The sequence below is a fragment of the Thamnophis sirtalis genome, unplaced genomic scaffold (genome assembly GCF_051295495.1).
Source record: "Thamnophis sirtalis isolate CommonGarterSnake01/CBP01778 unplaced genomic scaffold, rThaSir2_p1.2 scaffold_3, whole genome shotgun sequence".
Taxonomy (NCBI): domain Eukaryota; kingdom Metazoa; phylum Chordata; class Lepidosauria; order Squamata; family Natricidae; genus Thamnophis; species Thamnophis sirtalis.
Window position 1 is genome coordinate 87,952,617 of NW_028261383.1, and position 20,804 is coordinate 87,973,420.

Consider the following 20,804-nt stretch of genomic DNA (forward strand, 5'->3'; position numbering starts at 1 on the left):
TTGAGATGTGCTTCAACAGTTTAACTGCTCAGAAAGGATAGAAATGCTGACACTGTCCCACGCTAATACAAGTTTGGCAAAAATGCCACAAGAGAAAAAAGATTGTCATTTGTGACTCTGACTTTTTGTTTACAGAGTTAAAATACATACACTACATACACAGTATTTTTAAAAGTTTAAAAAATTCTACTAACTCTAAATATAGTACATTCAGTACTATGCAGTTTAATGCATTCCTGTGTTTGTTTAATGGTCTCTTTTTGGCTCTGATTCTACGGCATTCATCCTATGACAATGATGGCTAACCTTTTTGTGGTTGGTGCCAAAAATGCGAGTGTGTGTGCAACAGTACACACGTGTGTCAACACCCATAATGCAGAGTCCCCCCATGCGCATGTGCACACAACCCAACCCCCACGCTCACACACACCGCATTGCTTGCCTCCAAGCTTAGCTTGGTATTTCCTCGGGGGGGGCATTGGGCCCGTTTTTTGCCCTCCCCAGGCTGTGGAGGCTTTCCTAAAGCCTGGGGAGGGCAAAAACTGACTCCCCCAGCCCCCGGAAGCCAGAAACGCATAGTTTCTGAACTTCCGGTAGGCCCGTTGGGTCCGTTTTTCACCCTCCCCAGTCTCCGAAGGCTTTTATGAAGCCTGGGGAGGGAGAAAATGGCCTTCCCCAGCCCTCCAGAAGGCCGAAAATCAGCTGGCCAGCCTGCACATGTACACTGGAGCTGATGGCTCGTGTGCTGGCAAATATAGTTCCACATGCCACCTGTGGCACTCATGCCTAGGTTCGCTATCACAGTCCTATGAGTTTACACTTACTGGGAACACAATCATATTCAAATTGGATGATCAAGAGATCTTGTTCAGAAACTCCAAAGATGCAGTTATTGCAGTATTTGCTATTCTAAAAAATTGTTGTGACGTTGTGACTTCATCCCTTGAAGTACATAAAAGAGAATGATTTAATTTCTGAATTCTCATGATGTGAATCCAAAGATTTCTGTAAAACTTGCATATTCCTGCCCCTTCCATTCTTCCATTTCTTTTGATGCTCTGCCATATTCAAGACAAGCTGTAGGGATAACATCACAGTGGCAAAATCTAGACATTACATAAGAGTTTCAAAAACAGATGGAGATTGATTCGCTGAAGATGAGCTAATGGTTTACGAGTACACAAGAAATACCGATGGACAAATCATCTCATGGTGGGTTATTTCTCACCTATCGCAGTCTGAGAGAATAGTGGTCATGATTCATCCTTCTGTCACAAATCACTTTTTACCAAAATAAAGATGGTGATTCACTTGCTAGATAGGTGCCAACTCATTAACTGAACGCATGAGTGAGTTCCCTGCCACTGTCTTTGTTTGCCCAGAGTTTCCTGAAGCATCTCTTATCAGGACCCCATCTGCTTAGAGGAGGAATGACAACTCTCCTCAGCATGTCACTGGCATCTCAACTTGCAATAAGCCTTCTGTTTCACCATGTTCTCGGAGTCATCCTGGAACCAGATGGCCCTGTATAGAATGATTTCATCTTTTTTAAATACAGTCATTCCTTCTAGTGAATTCTGGGAACTGGGTATAAGTGAACTCTAATATTAAGTCCACAAAATGTTCCTGAGAATATATCAGCAAAGATCAATAATAAGGATAATTTTATCCAAAATATGACCTATATAAATATTTCATTGGAGTCTGGTCAAAGGAAATACAGGTAGCTCAATCTTTGTTATGTGTAAAATACAGTACCAATGAAGAATACTTTTGCTTCACTTTGTATTTTAATTTTCCGAAATAGCTTGTGCTATTGCTTAAATGACATACATCTGAAGAAGTGGACTTTTAATTCACAAAAGCTTATGCATAATAAATATAATCAATCTTCTAGCCCTATAAGACTTTTCTTTTTACACAAAAGTAGGGTATTCTAAGTATATACTGTAAATTATCTAATGAGGCATAATCTGCAATTCTGATCCTGGAATGTATAGTGTGAGGAGAGAGGAAGCAATATTCAACATTATTTTTTGTTAAAATTTTCACTTTCACAGACCCCTCCATCTCCTCCAAAATTTTCTTCAGGCGGACCTGAAGAAAAGGCTAATAGGTTCCCTTTTTATGGGAATTATCCATATAAAAAAGACATTATCTGAAAGAAAATATACCACACATAAATCAAAATGTAGGTTCGGTTGTTAATCCTATCAATAGCTATCTTCTATTAACAATTCATTGATCAGTGACACTCTGCTCAGTGATAAAATGGTTTCTTAAGAACCTTAATCTACAAAGTTTAACAAAAAATAATATTTTGAATTTATTAAACTCCATTAACGTCTGTATAGAAAAGGATTGTCTACTCAAGAACATTTCGTTGGACATGTGACACGGGTGCTGCTTCTTTAAAATACATGTATTTTTACAATGTCTTATACTTACTAGGCTTTAGGAGAAAGAAATGATTATATAAATATGATTGTGCAACAGAAGATAAAATTTTCAGAGAATAATATTCTCTTGAATATCTAGTATATGGAATTGGACAACTGAAGAATATAAAAAGATTCTCCATCCCCTTATTATGGCTAAAATACTAATATTGCAACATTGGAAAGATAAATGTAGCCCCCCCCCCATTTACTCATTGCATTGAAGATCTGTTTATACTTGCTATCTACCGTATGAGTATACTGCCTGCAGATATACACTCTATATAGATAAATGTAATGATATATAGGATTCATTTATGCCAAGTACAAAATGTTACATAGCATGACAATTATATACAAGTATTAGATTAGATCATGGGGAAAGGTAGGGAGTTACAGAAAAACATCTACTTCTGCTTCATTGACTATGCTAAAGTCTTTGTGTGGATCACAACAAATTGTTGCAATTTCTTAAATAGATGGGAGTACCAGACCATCTTATTTGTCTCTTGAGAACAGTGGTGGGTTTCAGTTGGTACGCCCCGGTACGGGTGTACCGGTGCCAGCCCAGAGCATGAGATACCGTTCTGGTACGGTGCTCCGGAGTGCCCACCTACCCGCCCGAGCTCTTTACCTGTGTTTTAAAGCTTCTGTGCTGCTGCGCACGTGCATGGTGCATACAGCGCCTGAGCAGCACTCTGTGGAGCAGCCAGAGCATCGCAGAGGGACTAAGATGCACGTGCATGCTGTGTGCATGCGCGTGCTGTGGCCGTCCATGAGGACGCTGCCGGCCTCGTTCCAACTTTACCAGTTGGAATGAGATTTGAAACCCACCACTGCTTGAGAACTCTATATAAGAGTCAAGAAGCAACAGTGGAGAACTGGACACGGAATCGCTGATTGGTTCATCGCAAAATCCCTGAAAGAAGCAAGAGAAGTTCTTCAAACTGGCAACAAAAATCCAGCCAAGGCTGACAAAGTCAGAGCAGCTCCAAAATGGAAGGATACGGAAAGAGAAAGTGTTTCCAGCAGGTGAGGAATTTTTCTTGTTTTAAAAAAAGAGACTGACTATAAAAACTTAAAAATCAATTTAAACTGAAGAATAGAAGGATCAAGCAGCGGAATTAAATTTGGAATGGTTTTGGACAGTGGTTATCTTATTTTTAAAATGTTATTTTCATGGATTGAATCTATGCAAACCTTTTTAAATGGATGGATTAAATTTTCTTCTTCTACCTTCTCTTTGGGACTCTATGTAATCTATAGACCAAAGTTTTCCTCTTTTATTGCTGTGGGTATTTTTCTAATTCATTTAAAGATTGGACCTCTTTTTCTAATTTGAAATACAAAAATGATACAAAAAGGAACTCTTTAACAGTGTCTCCGCTCGGAGGCTGGGAGGTTTTGTTGATCGGAACTTTGTGTATTCAAAATGGAACTTTTTTTTTCACGGATTGCTTTGACTTGGCACCACAAGGTTTTACTGTTTGGCTACAAAGTGATAAGAAGGGAAAGACACAGATGTCCTTTTGAAGTATATTTTCAATCAGAGAAAAATGAAAACAACGTTCTTTGTGAATCTATACTTTAATTTTATTAACCTTCCAAGCTAGAGCAGCTGTGTTTGTTAGAATCACACAACGTCAAGAGGAAATAGAGATCTTAACTTTGCAAAATATATTTTCAGAACTACAGAAATTATCAAATATAATAGAGAAAAAACTGGAATACCTAGAGCACATAACAAGAAAATATGATGAAAAAATTGAGGATATTCATCAAATGCAAAATGGGGTGATTGAAACTCAAAAAATTGAAGTGGAAAATGAATATAAAGAGACTAAACCTGCTGATATCTATGGTAATTGGTTTATTCCTGAAAATGGAAAGAATGGAATACTGAAAGAGGAATTAAATGGAGAGGAAATCTATTCCAAAGGTCAAGATATAGAAGAAGATAAAAATAAAGAATCTATGCACTTAAAGAAAGAAATTCTATTAGCAAAAGCATTGATAACACTGCTGACAATCAAAGACAAGCTGAATAAGGAAACAGAAAGAGGGCATCAAGATAATATGAGAAATTTCATAAGCAAGGAGTTGCTAAGAGAAGCCATACAAAGCTGATTAAGAAGATGATTAAAGGATTGGTACCACAAATGGCAGAAGATATGAGATTGTTTTGTTATTGGAAAGTTACAGGTTGATAGATGGAAGAGTATAATTTAAAACTAGCTAAACTTAGTTAAATTTAGTGACAATAGGTATAGTTAAATAAAAATTGATAATGATAGTAATGTATACAATGTCTAGTGTTATGATAAGTAATAATTGGATATGAATATTGAATGTTACCCATGAAGGGAAGACTAGAAATACTTTTCTAGGTTATTAATAACAATAACAATAAAAAAGAACAAAATTAGACACAGCTAAGTTTTAATTATTAGGGGGGAAATGTTATGATATAGGATATAGTTAAATAAAGGATAATGATAATAAATTATATACATGTATGGATATAATATAAGGGAATTGAATGTAAATGGTAAACATGGATTTGGAAAGGAGGATTAGAAAATTTTGGTATTAAATATTATGGATCTTTAGCTAGAATAGGATATGAGGATTTAATGTTAATGGAGGATTTTATAAATAAGTAAATGTAATGCCAATATGTGGTTATGTATTAAATCTTGGTATATTTTATGATGAAGGACGTTTAAATAATCATAGTCAAAGTGGAGGTATGATGATGGTAAGATAATAAATATCCGAGTTAAGATATTAGAGTTAATATGAATTATATTTGATGACGGTGGAAGAGATGCACAAAAGCCTTTTGTAACCAACTGATATACTTTTTACAGTATGTAAACAAGGAGGATTTGTATGTTGGTTTTGAAAATAAAAATATATTTAAAAAGAAAAAAGAAAAGAAAACTAAGATCATGGCATCCGGCCCTCTTAATTCCTGATAGATGAGAAAGAAATTGTCAGCCTGTTTTGCTTGCTATGCTTGCTTGCTATCGGCTGCCATAGGAATGGGGGTGTGTGCATAGTATTGTGGAACGGAATTATATTGTACTGGAGGAGTCTTGTTCTCACCATCTTCCGCGCATTCTGTTGGCTGATGTTTGGACTTAGTCAAGGCCAACCATTTCGCATACCAATTTGATGAGGCTGTTTGAAGATGCACCCCACATGACACCTTAGGGAGTTGCAGATTGGACAATGGGTTGGGGAATTGTGGGGAGGGTGCTGGGTAAACATTTGATATGTATATGTTCCTGCCTTTCTGGCTCAGATCTTGCTTTCCTTTTGCTGTTTTCACTTCATATCTAGTAAAAAAAACTTTATCTCTATTAAAATGGAGTTGAGGTTTTCCTTTCTTGGATATTGAAGGAGGCATGCCTGACATTAAGCAATGTCCCATCCTGGAGTTTGTACCCATCCCGGAATTAAAAGCTTCCATGTGGGGAGCACCCAAATGTCAAACCCCTGCAACCAGCAGGAGAAGACGATGGCAAGGGTCACAATCAGCTGAAAACCAGAGGATGACTGGCAGGCAGCTGAAAGAGAGGATTTCATGATGACCCACGCTTTACACCTTCTTCAGGAGGCTTGGAGGCTCAGGTTAGCCCTGAAACATCCCTGGGAACAGCTATGGTGCTGGAGAAGAATCCTGCAAGTCCCTTGGACTGCAAGGCAATCAAACCAGTCAGTTCTAAGGAGATCAGCCCTGACTGCTCTTTAGAAGGCCAGATCCTGAAGATAAAACTCAAATACTTTGGCAACCTAAGGAGAAGAAAGAACTCACTGGAGAAGAGCACAATGCTGGGAAAGATTGAGGGCAAAACAAGGATGGGACGACAGAGAATGAGGTGGCTGGATGGAGTCACCGAAGCAGTAGGCATGAGCTTAAATGGAATCCAGAGGATGGTAGAAGATAAAAAGGCCTGGAGGAACTTTGTTCATGAGGTTGCGATGGGTTGGACATGATTTTGCAACTAACAACAACATTAGATTTGTAATTTTTAAGGACTTAATAATATATGCATTTCTATATTTGTTCTTCTGTTTTCTTTTTCTGCTTTATTTTGAAAGCAATAAAAATTAAAAATTACTTCCTGTGAACAGCATCCAGGTTTGAAAAGGGTAAAGGAAAATTAAAAAAAAAACCATGAGTAATATCCTCATATAAATGCTATAAATAGACCTAATGCACAATCTGGAGGTCCTGCTGGATTCACAACTTCTGCTCAAAGGACTTTTGCACAACTTTTCATTGTGCATCAACTGTGCCCATTCCTAGATTAAGGGGCCCTATTCATAGTCACTCATGCAACTAATCATCTCCCTGTTGAGTGGCTACATTATTATTATCTATAACATATATTATTTCATTGTTTGCTTTCATTTTTTGTTTTTAATATTTTTGTTATAATTAATAGTGATATCCATTTTTCATATTTATTCACAGTTTTAGGTCTGTTGTATGTCATCCACAGTCACTTTTGAGGGAGATGGATGGTTATATTAGATAGATAGATAATAGGTAGGTAGGTAGGTAGGATTCAGCCAGTTCGCATCACTTCAGGAGAACCAATTGTTAACCTTCTGAACAGTTTGGTGAACTGGTTGTTGGAAGAAATCATTAGCAGAGAACTGGTTGTTAAATTACTTGAATCCCACCACTGGATAGATAGATAAGATAGGTAGACAGGCAGACAAAGAGATTTATGTCCTTGTGTCAAACAAGTATGTAATGACAATATTTGAATGATTCTTCTTGCATGGATGTTTTGGCTCCACTGTGATTTCCTAAGGACTCTAGTGACCCCCAATTTTTTCTCATCCTGCCATAACATTGAAATGGCTCACCTACCATTTATTGAAGACTTTTCTCACAGCAGTCTCCAACCTTTGCAGTTTGGTGGCCTGGCTGCGGGGGGGGGGGGAGGTGGAAGAAGGCCTGCTGCTCATGCAAGTTGAGCTGTGCGCACACAAGGGCTCTGGTCAGCCGCTTGCATGGTCCAATTTCAAATAGGGAATTGTGGGCAGATGGAGGTAAACAAATGGATGGGTGTTGATTCCAAAAATGTGGATTAATCCCATCAACTATGGCAAGTACTTCCCAGGACAACCAAGATGTCCAAGAGGAACCAAAGTTTTGCAAATTGGCCCTGTCCACTCTAGATGAGTTCAAACCACAAGGACCAAATGGATTACATCCTAGAGTTCTAAAGGAGCTCGCAGATGTCATCTCAGAACCACTGTACCACGTCTTTTAAAAATCTAGAACACCAGAGAACTACCGGAGGACTGGAAAAGAGCTGATGTGGTTCCCATCTTCAACAAAGGGGGGAAAAGGGATCCAGGAAACTACAGACCAATCAGCCTGACATGAATGCCTGCAAAGATCCTGGGAAAAATAAAGCAACGGATCTGCGAACACCTAGAAAAGAGCAAAGCTATTACTGGAAGCCAACATGGTTTTGTTAAACAGATCATGCCAAACAAACCTTGTGGCATTCTTTGATAAAGCGACTAAATTAGTGAATCAACGAGATGCTATGATATAGTGTAGACCACAACTCACTTCTTGGTAATGTGGAATAGACCAGTTGATGGTTGGACTAGAATACGTCCAAGGTCCCTTCCAGCTCTGTTATTTATATTCTGTAATTCTCAAGTACTCAATAAAAGGGCAATATTAGGTATGAAGGTATGAATAACCATCACAAAGTCCAACTAGAAAGGCTCACAGTTTCCTCCTAAGCTATACTTGTTCAAACAAGCTCTTTGCCACAGTCATCATTTGAAAGTCTATTGAAAGTCTATTGAAAGACAGGCTGTGGGCTCAAGGAACACTTCCTCTTTCAGAGTCCAGTCCTTAAATCCCGACATTCCTTTTATCTATATCAGTTTTATATTGTTTAGATATAATTTCCGTTTGCTCTCCTATTATCAAGTGTGTGCATTGTTCAAGGGTGCTATTTACTTCCATGATATTAGGTGGCGTTCCACTTCAAAGCTTCAGCAGCAGCTGCATGAAGATGTTTAAAAACAGAGAGCGCAAGATAAGAGCATGGGGGAATGCTAAGAATCAATGATCTAGGAGTCAAGCCTTGTTCCCACAGTGCTAAAATCTGGGTGTATCTGTATCCTGAAAGGGGGAAAAAAATGGAACCATCCTACAAAACCCAACTCCAACAGATAGCCCAGAAGGATGCATGGTTTATGGGCCTGAAAGCCCAGGGAGATTAACAACAATAAAGGAGAATATTTGTATCTCAGGGTTGAAATGAGGGGTCCTTGGTGCTCTCTGTGCTTGGTTGTTTTCTTGCAGATGTTTACAACTAGGGATGCTGTTACATAGTTTGGGTTAATGAAACATCCACAAGAAAACAACCAAACTCAGAAAGTACCAAAGTTGCATACCTCTACTGAAAGTTTCCAACTTAGATCATTTGCCAAGGTCACCAAAGCTTCCGGACCAAACCCAAACTGAGAAATGGGTCAGATTATCAATTTCAACCAGATGCACCTGGGGTTGCAAAGGCACAGCCTTATCAGTCCCCCGGACCAAGAATTTAAGATTAGAGACCAGTAAATAATTAACAAAGATTTTTCAAAGCTGTTGAGGCAATATCCCTTCCAACCCGCACTTTGAGGGGGAGTCCATCCCTTGCTATTCGAGGTTAAAATAAAAAAAGAAGAGGGAGCATTTTTGCGGAGGAGATGGCGGGGGCAAGAAAGAGTCCACCTCCCCCACCTTTCCCCCTCCCCTCGGACTCCACTATTTGGCATTTTTTTCCTCAGAAAGAGAAAGATAAGCCACAGCAGCTAGTTCTTTCTCATTTGCGCTCCCTCAGAAGCAGGGTATTTTTCCACAGGGCCTGGGCCCCTTCGCGCCTTTCCACCTGCACCACCCGCGACGCACAGCACCCCGGCGCGCGCTGTTTCGCTGCCTCTCTCCCGAGTTGCGTCGACACCTTTTGCTTACACCGGGCGCGCACGCACCCCCACCCCACCCTACCCTTTTGGCGCTGCCTCTTTCTCCTCCCCGGCAGCAGGAGGAGGAAAGGAGCGAAGAAGGCTGCCTCTCCTCTAGCTCCTTCGGCAACTTTTCAGCTACCTTGAACTTCTCGGAAGAGCCGCCGCCGCCGCGAGCGGCCATCGTCATGCGCTTTCCCCAACCGGCTCGGCGCTGTACACCGTCCTCCTCGGAAGAGCCAACCAGACAAAGGGAGAGTTGGTAGAAGATTTGGAGGAACTCTCCTTTCCTGCAATACCAGGTATATAGAAGGAGGAGCCGGGCGGCTTCGCTCCTGGGTTTGAGCGCGCAGGAAGGGTAAGCGTGTCCCTTTGCATAGGGAAGACCTTCTCTCAATTCGTTTTGCACGGGAAGCCCGGCGCGTTAGATTCGGGCGCCCCTTTGGAAAACAAATGGAGAAATGTAGAGCAAGCGTGGAGTGTGGGGGGAAAGCGATGCGGGCTGAAACAGGTTTCGCAGTCGCCCTCGAAACCTTCGGCGACTCGCCGGGCAGGATTTTAGGCGCGTAGCGGCGTCTGAATCCGAAGACGAACGGCGCCTGGGCTGCCTTCACGCGGCGCGGCGCTCTAAAGCAGAGTAGGACGGAGTTAGGACATCGCAACTTGAGTTTGGTTTCTTTTATTCCTCTTATTTCTCACAGTGTTGAGTTGGGTTTCTTTCTTGTTGGTTGTATTTTGTGGCTTAGTGGTTATCACAAAGCCAGCCCGTCTGGTTTATTGATACTTACTTCCCTCTGCAAATTCGGTATTCGAATGAAACGCGTTGTACAAATCCAGTCGTGTTGGTCGGTGGGTGCCCTAAACTTTCATGGGATCGAGTTGTCAAGTTACACGTCTGTGCTTTTCAAAAAGTGGTATCCCTACGTCTTATTAATACCAACTGATGCGGGAATTATTTTGGTGAACCTTGGAGTTGTGTTTAACTAATCTTCCGTGTTGCTGCAACTGAAACAACCCTAAGAGTTGCACGCCTACCTAAGTGAAAAGTCTTCAACTGAAAATCAAACAAACAAAAAGAGATGAGATATGGGCAATGAAATTGTATGATCCCCCCACCCCACAGGTTGCTGTTGTTGTCTCAGCCTCCTGAATGTTCTGTGGAGATAAAACTATTGGCCTGATTTAAGGATTATTTTGATAAGTACTGAAATCATAGAGGGAAGTGCTTTCAACATCTGGGAAGAAGCACAAAACAGTACTAGGTTTCATTAAAAAAATAAACAAACCAGTTGACTGTTGAGAATGTTCTGTTTATTACTTTATTCCACGCCTTTGCTATGTTGTCCAAGTTCTAACTCTTAAGAATATCAAGATGAGTCAGAGTTGAGTTAGTTCTTTATCTACAGTGAAATCAGTGGATTTAATCTGCTGGCTTTAATGGAGCACAATCAAATTGTCCATTACTGTCTTGAGAAGACTATACCTTTCCAAAACATACATGTCTCCATATGGATAACTTCAGGGCAGTTTGCAACTGAATACAGAGAATGACTAGTAAAGAAATGGATTTAATTTTTGGAACAGGGATAGAGAGATATGGATGTTTTACCAAAAACTTATAAGCAGGTTGGAATGATCCTCCTCAGGTTTCTCTATCCTATTCATGGGCTTTATGTCATTATGAAATTGCAGCTAATCTTCCACTGGAATTTGGAACTTAAAATGAAATTGTGCCAGAACATTCAACCAAATGAGTAATTCTGCCACTACAGATGTTTGAACAAGATTGTAAAATATTTCTATCAGCCTGACTGCTTATTGCTGTCATCGACAAATTGACAGCTGTGAGAAGTGTTGAACAGATACCTCAATGGAGCCAAGGCCTCCCAGTTGTTGTCTTTTCATACAGGTTTGAAGTGTGTGCATATGTGTATGTCCATACCTTATTAATAAATATGCATATGTGTGAAAAGATATACCAGATTCTTGGAAGACCAGTAGGATTGACTGCTTTAGATAACAATCTCTAAGTAAACTGAAATCACGACTGGTGTACATTTTGTTTCTTCTGTGACAAATGAGAGAAAAATAGAAGGTGAGTGAGGAAGGGAGAGATAGGAAATATGCAGACATTGACAGAACAAAGGTAACACAAGCAGTAGCAGTTATCAGAGAATTAACCTTGGGGATTTAGGAGCAGACTAATGACAAAGATCAGCTGCTCAATGGCATCTACTTCTTGGAATAATGTGATGTTTCAAATTAAAATGATAGAATTCTAAATTTTCCTTGAAAGAGCCACAAAGTGGAATATCAGTAGTGTGGAGCAGTATGGATGGGACAGCCAGTAATTTCTGATACTTCTACTATCAGGTACAACCTTATGTTACAAATTAGCCAATTGTTGCCTGAGTAGAAGGTAATGGCACTGAATTTGATACAGCCAGCATTTTATCTGTTAAGATGACAGTACCATACATATAGGTAGGCCTCATTTACTTCATTTGTCCTTCCCTGGATGAAGAATACAGCTGTGTTTACATGCAGTTTAACTGGAGAATTCTGGTGCCATTAATTCTGATTTAGTTTTTCCTATCTGCAGGAGTGGCTTAACTAACCAGGAATTAAAAGCTTAGTGTTACATCCAAACTTTTTTTGTGAGTGGCTATTCTTAAAGACTGTAAGCCAAATTTTTCATGGTTTTTTTTGAGGGGGGGGAAGCTGCTTTTGCAATCCAAACTTCTTGCAGTGGTAGCAAGTCAAAGCTCCACTTTGAATTGTACAGTAAAGTCTTAACTTCTGGTTCATTAAACCATTCTTTTCGGTAGGAAGAACTAAACAAGAATGTATCGGGACACAATTATCCACACAGAATTCAGTGTCTTTGTATGCATAGTGAAGAATGCAAATGGCTTTCCCCCCCTAAGTATATTGTAATTAATTCAGTATAATGAATATTCCTTTAACCGTTTAATTATTGGCAGTATATTTTCAATACTTTATTTTCCCATGAAATTTTATGTGGAATATTTAGTCCTAAAATAATTATTTCAATAATTTAAATGGAAAGAGTAAGTTCAAAAGTCATGCCCAAAGCTTTCCTGGAAGTTTCGTAGATGAGCAACTTTTGAAAGCTTGCTTTCCCATCATACAAGTTCAGTTTACCTTAAATGAAAAAATGAATGTAGCATATAAGTTTACTATTTACACTACTTCCAGCTCTCTGGTGTTAAGAGACCGATACTCTTGTTCGGTTAATAGACTTTTGTAGAAGACCATCGGAAGTGTTAAGCAAGTAAATAAACATTGTCCTTATGAAGAAAGGGAGGGGAAATAAAAAAATAATTTAAGCACACCTGGAATACAGCATGAGCTGCAGGCAACCTATGCATTTGGCATTATGATGTAGAGAAACAACTGTTGGCTTCAGTACAGATTGTATAGGATCGTTCACGTTGGCTCTTAGCTGCAGAACGTGGCCCTTTCCCCCCTGCTTCTCATTAATTGTGTGTGTAACAGCAAGTGAATACAGGCACAAATGTTCCACACATATCAACAGGCACATTTTAATCTTTAGAAATGCATGGAGATAATAGGATTAAAAGTAAGAGACTTTTCTTGAAACCTGGGTACCATTGTGTTATTAGAATAAAACCAATTTTGCTGAACAGACAGGATTTCTCCCTCTCCCCCTTTTTTTGTGGTTTTTCTGGAGAGGTGGAGTAGAAAAAACAAGAATTATTCAGCAGACATTTTCTTTTCCTGGTTCTTCAAGGTGCAATAGAGTAATTTTAACCACATGAAAGAACCTTTTTTTAAAAAAAAATGCAGAAATCAAGAAGTATTACAGACAGAAACAGTGAGATAAAGTTACCTATGTCTTCCATTTTGTAGTACAATAGTAATAACTTTTTATTTGGACATCCCTCACGAAAAGTGCATTCCTACAAATCATTAATGGTGGCTTTTAAGAATAGTTACTCCACCCTAAATCTCATCGCCCCACATCTATATATAATAGTTAATGGAACACAGAAAAAACAAGCAGTATATCATGTCTATATGAAATTTTACACATTTTCAATAAAAGTTAACCATATTTCATAGTACTTAGTACATAGTACCATACATAATCTACATCTTATACCCTACTTATCTGTGAGTTATAAACAATATCAGGCTTTCAGTCCATTGAGTACTTGAGACCATACATTTATATTTGTAGTGTTGAATGACTTATCTCTTAATAAGAATATCACAAAGAATCAATTTTGGGGTGATTCAGTCAGTTTCCATGTAATAGAAATAGTTCAAAAGAATATAGATGTCAGAAAATATTACACCTTGTCCCAAACTGTAATGACTTTCCCTAAGAAGGATAATAAATTTAGGACATTGGAAAAACATATGCTTTAAAGAAACTTTTCATGTTTTGCATGGAGAGAATATTATTCCCTACATAGCAACATCCGGGTGAGAAATTAAAAAGAAAAACCTAATAATAGTGGGAGGTCTATTTATTTATTTATAATCTTTATTATTTTTACAAATAACTCAAGGTGGAAAACATATTCAACACACATTTCCTCCTCCTATTTTCTCCATAACAATAACAACCCTAAGAGGTGACCTGAGCTGAGTAAGAGAGACTGGCCCAAAGATCCCCTGTTGGCTTTCATGGTTAAGGTGAGCCTAGAACTCATAGTCTCCTTGTTTCTAATCTAATGTCTTAATCACTAAATTAACCTAAACTGGCTCTGCTGCATTTACACAAATTTGGGGACAATGATAAGTGCTTAAATGGGATAAATATATTACACTCTGATTCTTACATCATTCAATCAATCAATCAATCAACCAATCAATCAGGTCTTGCTGTTTTGTTACACTTTCTTTTTCCTTCAATAGCAAACTCACAAAAGTCTAATGACCCTAATGTAAGAAGTTAGACATTTTAATTGTTTTTATTTCTATGTTGTCCTTGAAACTCAAGTTTTCAATGGATGATTTTTCATGGATAGATGAAAATCAGTCAAAGTTATAAAATAAGAATACACACTCAAATATAATTATTAAACACAATAAAAGCAATAATTAACATGCATAATTTTAACAGAACAATAGACGTCAGTGCAGACTGATAAAAGCAATTCTCAAATTCATTTTTCTCCTTGGTGGCTTTGAAGTTCTGGACCTTGTGAATTTTTTTGCCAAGGACTGAACCCACCAAGAATGTTTTAACCACAAACCTTGCTTCCAGAGTGAACAAGAACTATTTGCAAGGATATGTCTCCTGATAGTCCTGAGGAAGGGCACATCCTTCCTTCCCATGCCTTCTGTTCCTGCTTGTTCTATCTTTTATATGGTGTGGTTGTCAGACAACTTTCTAGATACATCCTACTTCACCATCTTTTGTTTTTTAAAGATGTTTTTAATCCATGCAGATGTGTTCATAGACAATACAAGCCTATGAAATCCTTGTCAATGTCACTTATATCCTATGAGCCATTGCTATACTGCCTTTGAAAGAGAAAACAATAGAACTTAATGGATTTGAAATAACAATCCTCCTCTATGCCATAATGCCTACATGTTTGCGTCTTTCAATCTGGAAGTACCTGGGGACAAAAATTAGGAGAGCAGAGTCAAGGATTTATTGACAAAAACTAATGAGGGGGAAGTCTGTAATCAAATTTCAAAGTTGTCCCGTAGTTTTTCAAGGACACTAAATTTGCTAACATGAGATAACATCTTAGGCTACATGAAAGATGAATACATTTAAGATTTAATTCTTTTTGCTGCAAAGTACTCACATGCCTGTGCCTTTGAAAACAGCTAATAAGCAATAAAGTAAAAGTAAATTGATCAAGTCCAACTGGTTAAATATCTGTATGTAATATCATCTATATGATTAGGTGGTCAGTTTGGTGTAGCAGTTAAGGCATCAGGCTAGAAACCAAGAAACTGAATTCTAGTCCCATCTTAGGCACAAAGCCAACTGGATGACTTGGCCAGTCACCCCCTCTCAGCCCTAGAAAGGAGACAATGGCAAACCATTTGCAAAAAAAAAAAAAGCCAAGAAAACTTCAGGGATTAGGCAGTTGCCAGGAGTCAACATAAAAAACAATCATATCTTTAATATGTCTGTAGACCAGCATAAGGAGGGTAGGATAGAATTAATTTAAAAGCATAAAAGATGCTAAAAAATTTGAAAAGTTAGAATATATTAAAAGAGAAAGTATTAAGATAATCTAAAAGAAAGGGTAGGCATTAGTTGGTTAGTTTATGGAAGACTATATCAAATTACAGAGCCCTCTAATATGGCGGACTAGGTGCTTAGTTTATGGCACGAAATTCAATGAATTTTGAGCGCTGCTGCACAACATTGTATGTTGTAACAGAGTTGGTATCTAAAAGCAGAAGAGAGGTATAGAACAATCCTGGGTATGCAGCAATGGTGAGACAAGGCTAGTACAAAGGTCTGTGTAGTACAGGAATTGGAGAAGCACACACTCTTCTGTTTCTGTGTGTCTGGAGTCACAGGGATATTGTTTCTCTGGCTAAGGAAGCCTCTTGCATCAGCCTTCAAGGATAGCTGAGGGGAGGGCATGACATCATGCCACAGTAAAGGCTTCTGATTAGATCCAATTGGCACTCTCTCTCTATTAGGTAAAGGTAAAGGTTTCCCCGCGCATGCGTGCTAGTCGTTTCCAGCTTTGGAGCGATGCTGATCTCCGTTTCTAAGCTGAAAAGCCAGTGCTGTCCAAAGATGTCTCCGTGGTCATGTGGCTGGCATGACTAAAAACACCAAGGGCACATGGAGTGCTGTTACCTTCCCACCAAAGTGGTCCCTATTTTTCTACTTGCATTTTTTACATGCTTTCAAACTGCTAGGTTGGCAGAAGCTGAGATAAGTAACGGGAGCTCACTCTGTTTCATGGTGCTAAGGATTCGAACTGCTGAACTGCCAACCTTCTGTTCGACAAGCCCAGCATCTTAGCTACTGAGCCAGCACATGCCGCCTCTGTCTATTGCATGCTGCTTAATAAATGTTTGGGTTTATAGTATCCCATATTATATAGAAGACTTGAAAAACAGCGGCCCACAATTGTTTGGATACCAGGGACCGGTTCTGTGGAGAAAGGTTTTCTCACGAACCGGAGGAGGTATGGGTTTGCATTCTGCCTGCATCCTAACAATGGCTTGTTTGTGCTGCCTGGTTGCTGGTGTGTCACTGCCCTGTGCCAGCCCATGAAATGGGGATTGGGGATCCCTATTGTAGAGAACCCCATTATGAGATTTAAGTTGCTATTGCTTGTTTCCATGTAGATTGAAAAGACCACATTTGGAGTATGAAGTCCTTGGTGCTCTCTGATTTTGGTTGTTTGCTTGCAGATAGAGGTTTCATTACCTAACTAGGTAATATCTTCAGTGCTAGAAGGGAAAAGGGGTTTACTTTCTGTTTACATATAGTAGCTTGCCAGTCAGTGTTATGAGGCAGTTGTTTTCTTCTTTTAGTTTCTTGATTAGGTTGTTGTTTACTGCTTGTTGTTTAAGTAGGTTGTTCCTTAATTAGGGTATTGTTTACTGCTTTGTTATTTGTCTGGTGTTAATCCTGGTGTTAGTCCCTACTTATTTGTGTGTTGATTGTTGGTGAGGTGGTGTATTGGTATTTTTGTTTCCTTTTTGGATTTTTTACTGTCTCTTGAATGGTGTGTTTGTCTCTGTGTACCTGTTGATGGCTGATTTGTCTGAGTGCCAAGCTTCTAGGAATCCCCTAGTGTTTTTTTTTTATTTAACTTGGTCTATGATGCTCACAGTTTCCCAACTGAACTATGATTGAATCTGTCCATGTGTTGTGAAACTAAGGATTTTCATTGTGTCTTCTGACTGCTAGTTGGTGGTCATGGATGTGCTCTGCTAGCCTTCTGGCTATCTGTCCTACATAGTGGTTATTACAGTCCTGACACTGTGTGTTATAAGTAATTCCTGTATTTTCTTTTGGACCTACTGTGTCTATTAGTATTTAGTTGATTTGTATGCTGCAATGATGCTATGTGTTTGTAAGAGTCTTTTGGTTGTTTCTGAGATTTTTGATTTATGTTTAGATGTATGTGGTGATCCCATGGGTGCTCTCTATTTGTTGGTATAGTTATCCATCAAACTGAAAGGAAATAGTAAGGCGGAGGTTGATGAAATCCATGTTTTGGAGTATTTTCAATTCTTGTGTATTTGGTTAGGTCATGTATGTTTTGTAGTATTGCTGCCATGGATTCTTGTGCTTTAATGACTGTATATAATCACAGATAAACCAATCTGTGGATAAGAGAACAGTAAAAATTTCAACCAAAATATTATGAAAAATGTGTTATCTGGAGATAACTTGACCATCGACTTCTTATCTGCAACAGTTGGTGGGAAACTGCAAACAGTTACATCATTTTTTAAAGCCACGATAGGCTTTTAAAAAAATCTGAAACCTGGTCTGCAGGTAGGCAGATAAGGTGAACCCAATTTTTGAGGTATATTTTGGAACCTAAAATTCTTAATTTATCTGCAAGTAATTTAACTGTCTCTGTCTCTCTCATTGATTTTTCTGTGTTTGTATGCTTTTCAATTAATTTTTGACTCCTGGCAACTGCTAGATAGGTCCCTACAGTTTTCTTGGCAAGGTTTTTTCCATAGGTGCCTTGCCATTTCCTCCTTTCTAGGCTGATAGAGATTAATGGTACAAGGTTATCAGTTAGCTTCATGCCTAAGGCAGTACTAGAACTCATGGTCTCCTGGATCTTGACCTGATGCCTTAAACACTACACCAAACTTAATCTCTTTCTAGCTGATAGAGAACTGGAAAAAGCTAGAAAGGCTAAAATTTTAACTTAGTGCCCATAGTTTGACTTTCCATAGTCTTCATACCTAGAAGAGAAATGCTAGTACTGCTATGTATGCCACAGAGGCACGGATATATAATAAGGACTTCCTTGTTAATTCCTAGATTATCATCTTGGTTTGTTAAACCAAGTTTTGATTTTTAGGCATGCTGGATCTCTGACAGTAGCAATGGGGGGGAGGGGACAAGAAGAGAGGCAAGAATATGCACCCATTGCCTCATCTATAGTTCTACTATCATGTTTTTTTAAAAAAACAGACTAACTTCCAAACACATCACATGAATGCTATACAGCAATTTTATCTGTTTCTGTAAGAAATTTGTTTGAATTTCCTTGTTTCAACTAAGGCTTGCTTCAGACATAAACATAATGCTCATGAGTTCATAGTTAGAAGAACTTGCAATTTGAATTTGATCATGTTTGTTTTGTACATGTCACAATATTGTAGCAATTGGTGGGTGGGGGTAGTCAGGCAGTTTCTGATTGCCATGTATTCATTCTCATTAATATCACTTGCAAGTAAATGATTACAGAACTGAAATCTGCATGCATTTATGTAGTGTTTTTGATAACTCTTGAAAGAAGGAAGGGTGTCAAACACAAGGCCCGCGGGCCGGTTCCGGATCACAGGGTGTTTAGATCTGGCCCATGGAGGCCACCCTGGAAACAACGAAGGACCGGCCTGTGGTGCCTCTGCCAGCAAAAACAGAACTTGGGAGGGCTGCACACCTCCCAAGCTTCATTTTTGCTAGCAAAGGCAATTGGGCCCGTTTTCACTGGCAGAGCGCTTAGGCCACCTGATACTAATTATCTCCAGCTGGCCATGCCAACCCTAGTCATGCTCACCCAGTCCCTCGAGGTCAAACAATAACCCTGAGGCCCTCAATGAAATCGAGTTTGACACCCCCGACCTAGAATGTGCTGTGCAGGAATTGTATACCACATCTGCAATATAGAAATCATCTCTGAAGACCCCAAAATGCTGAAGGTTTTCCCAAGTCCCATCCGCAGCTTCTTTAGGCAAACAGAGACAAAATGGCATTTCTGCAGATAGCCATCTGCTATCTAATCTCCTAACGTATTCTTTTATCTTTCTTTATTGTCCAGGGGCTCATGGTAGTACAAAGCCTCATCCTGTGTGTTTACTTTATGGCAGTGTTTCTCAACCTTGGTGACTTTAAGTCCTGTGGACTTCAACTCCCAGAATTCCCCAGCCAGCTATGCTAAGTCCACAGGACTTAAAGTCACCAAGGTTGAGAAACACTGCTCTAGGGAGTTATATTTCTCTTAAGTAACTTGATTGTTTACAGAATAATATCAAAATGTACATAATTGGAGTATGAGCTACGCATTTCTTATCTCCAGGGTTATAACCTCCATTATTATGGCTGATTGTAGATTGAGAAATATGAAAAATATAAAAAACAGTGCCCCAGTTTAGCCATTGCTTTTCTACTTGATTATTGGCACTTCATGACATTGGCTGTGTTCCCATATTAAGTCACAATATAGTTTGCTAAGCTTACTGTAGTTGAATATAGCAGCAGCTGCTATTACTACTACGGTTCCACCACAAAACTGCGCTCGACTAAACCGCGTCCGACTAAACCGCGTAGCTGACGTCGTCAACAGGGTGACAACAGCGCGGAGACAGAAGCATGCTGTAAATCCTAAACCTAAAATTAACACCTAAACCTAACCCCCCCTAAACCTAATCCTAAACCTAACCCTAAACCTAACCCTTAACCTAACCCTAAACCTAACCCTTAACCTAACCCTAAACCTAACCCTAAACCTAACCCTAAACCTAACCCTTACCTTAAGTTGAATCGGCTTGCTTTCAAAGCGCTATTTAAAGCGCCCTTCTTTCTCCGCGCTGGCTGTTGTCGCCCTGTTGATGACGTCAGCGACGCGGTTTAATCGGGTGCGGCTTAGTCGAGCGCGGTTTTGACGGGTCACGTACTACTACTACTATAGCTTACTAACCATGTAAATTCACTGTGGTTCAAATTCAGTACTTTCCAATATTGTCAGGAACAATGAAAGTCAGGATAGATCCACACTATGTAGTATATTTTTTGCTGCACATCATTTTTTAAATGATTATAATATTTTTATGGCATATATTTATGTATATCATAGTTTGTATGACAACTTCTTGCAAGGCCATGCTCATAGTATATACTTATCTGAAGAAAAGATATGATTTTAAAAATCACGTTTTCTGTTAGAAAGCCAAAGCAATGAATGTTGTGTCATTTTTGAATGTTAGTATGCCAAAACTAATGAAATGGCATTTTTGTAGTCCTCTGTTCATTCTGATCAGTGTTATTAAAAAGGGTTCCACCACAAAACCGCGGTAGACAAAAGCGCGCTCGACGAAAGCGCGTACGTGACGTCATCACAGCGGTAAATTTAAAAATAAAGCGAAAACCTTACCCTAACCCCCCCAAACCTAACCCTAAACCTAACCCTT

General features: G+C 39.1%; 1 protein-coding gene across 1 annotated transcript in view; it reads left to right on the forward strand.

Moving 5' to 3' along the window:
• The first annotated feature begins 9,542 nt into the window (after positions 1-9,542).
• The window catches only part of FAT2 (FAT atypical cadherin 2), a 75,885-nt gene continuing 64,623 nt past the window's right edge, over positions 9,543-20,804 (forward strand). Inside the window, exon 1 of the mRNA XM_087709428.1 lies at positions 9,543-9,739. The gene's annotated coding sequence lies outside the window, so the exon portion shown is untranslated. The remainder of the gene's footprint in view (positions 9,740-20,804) is intronic.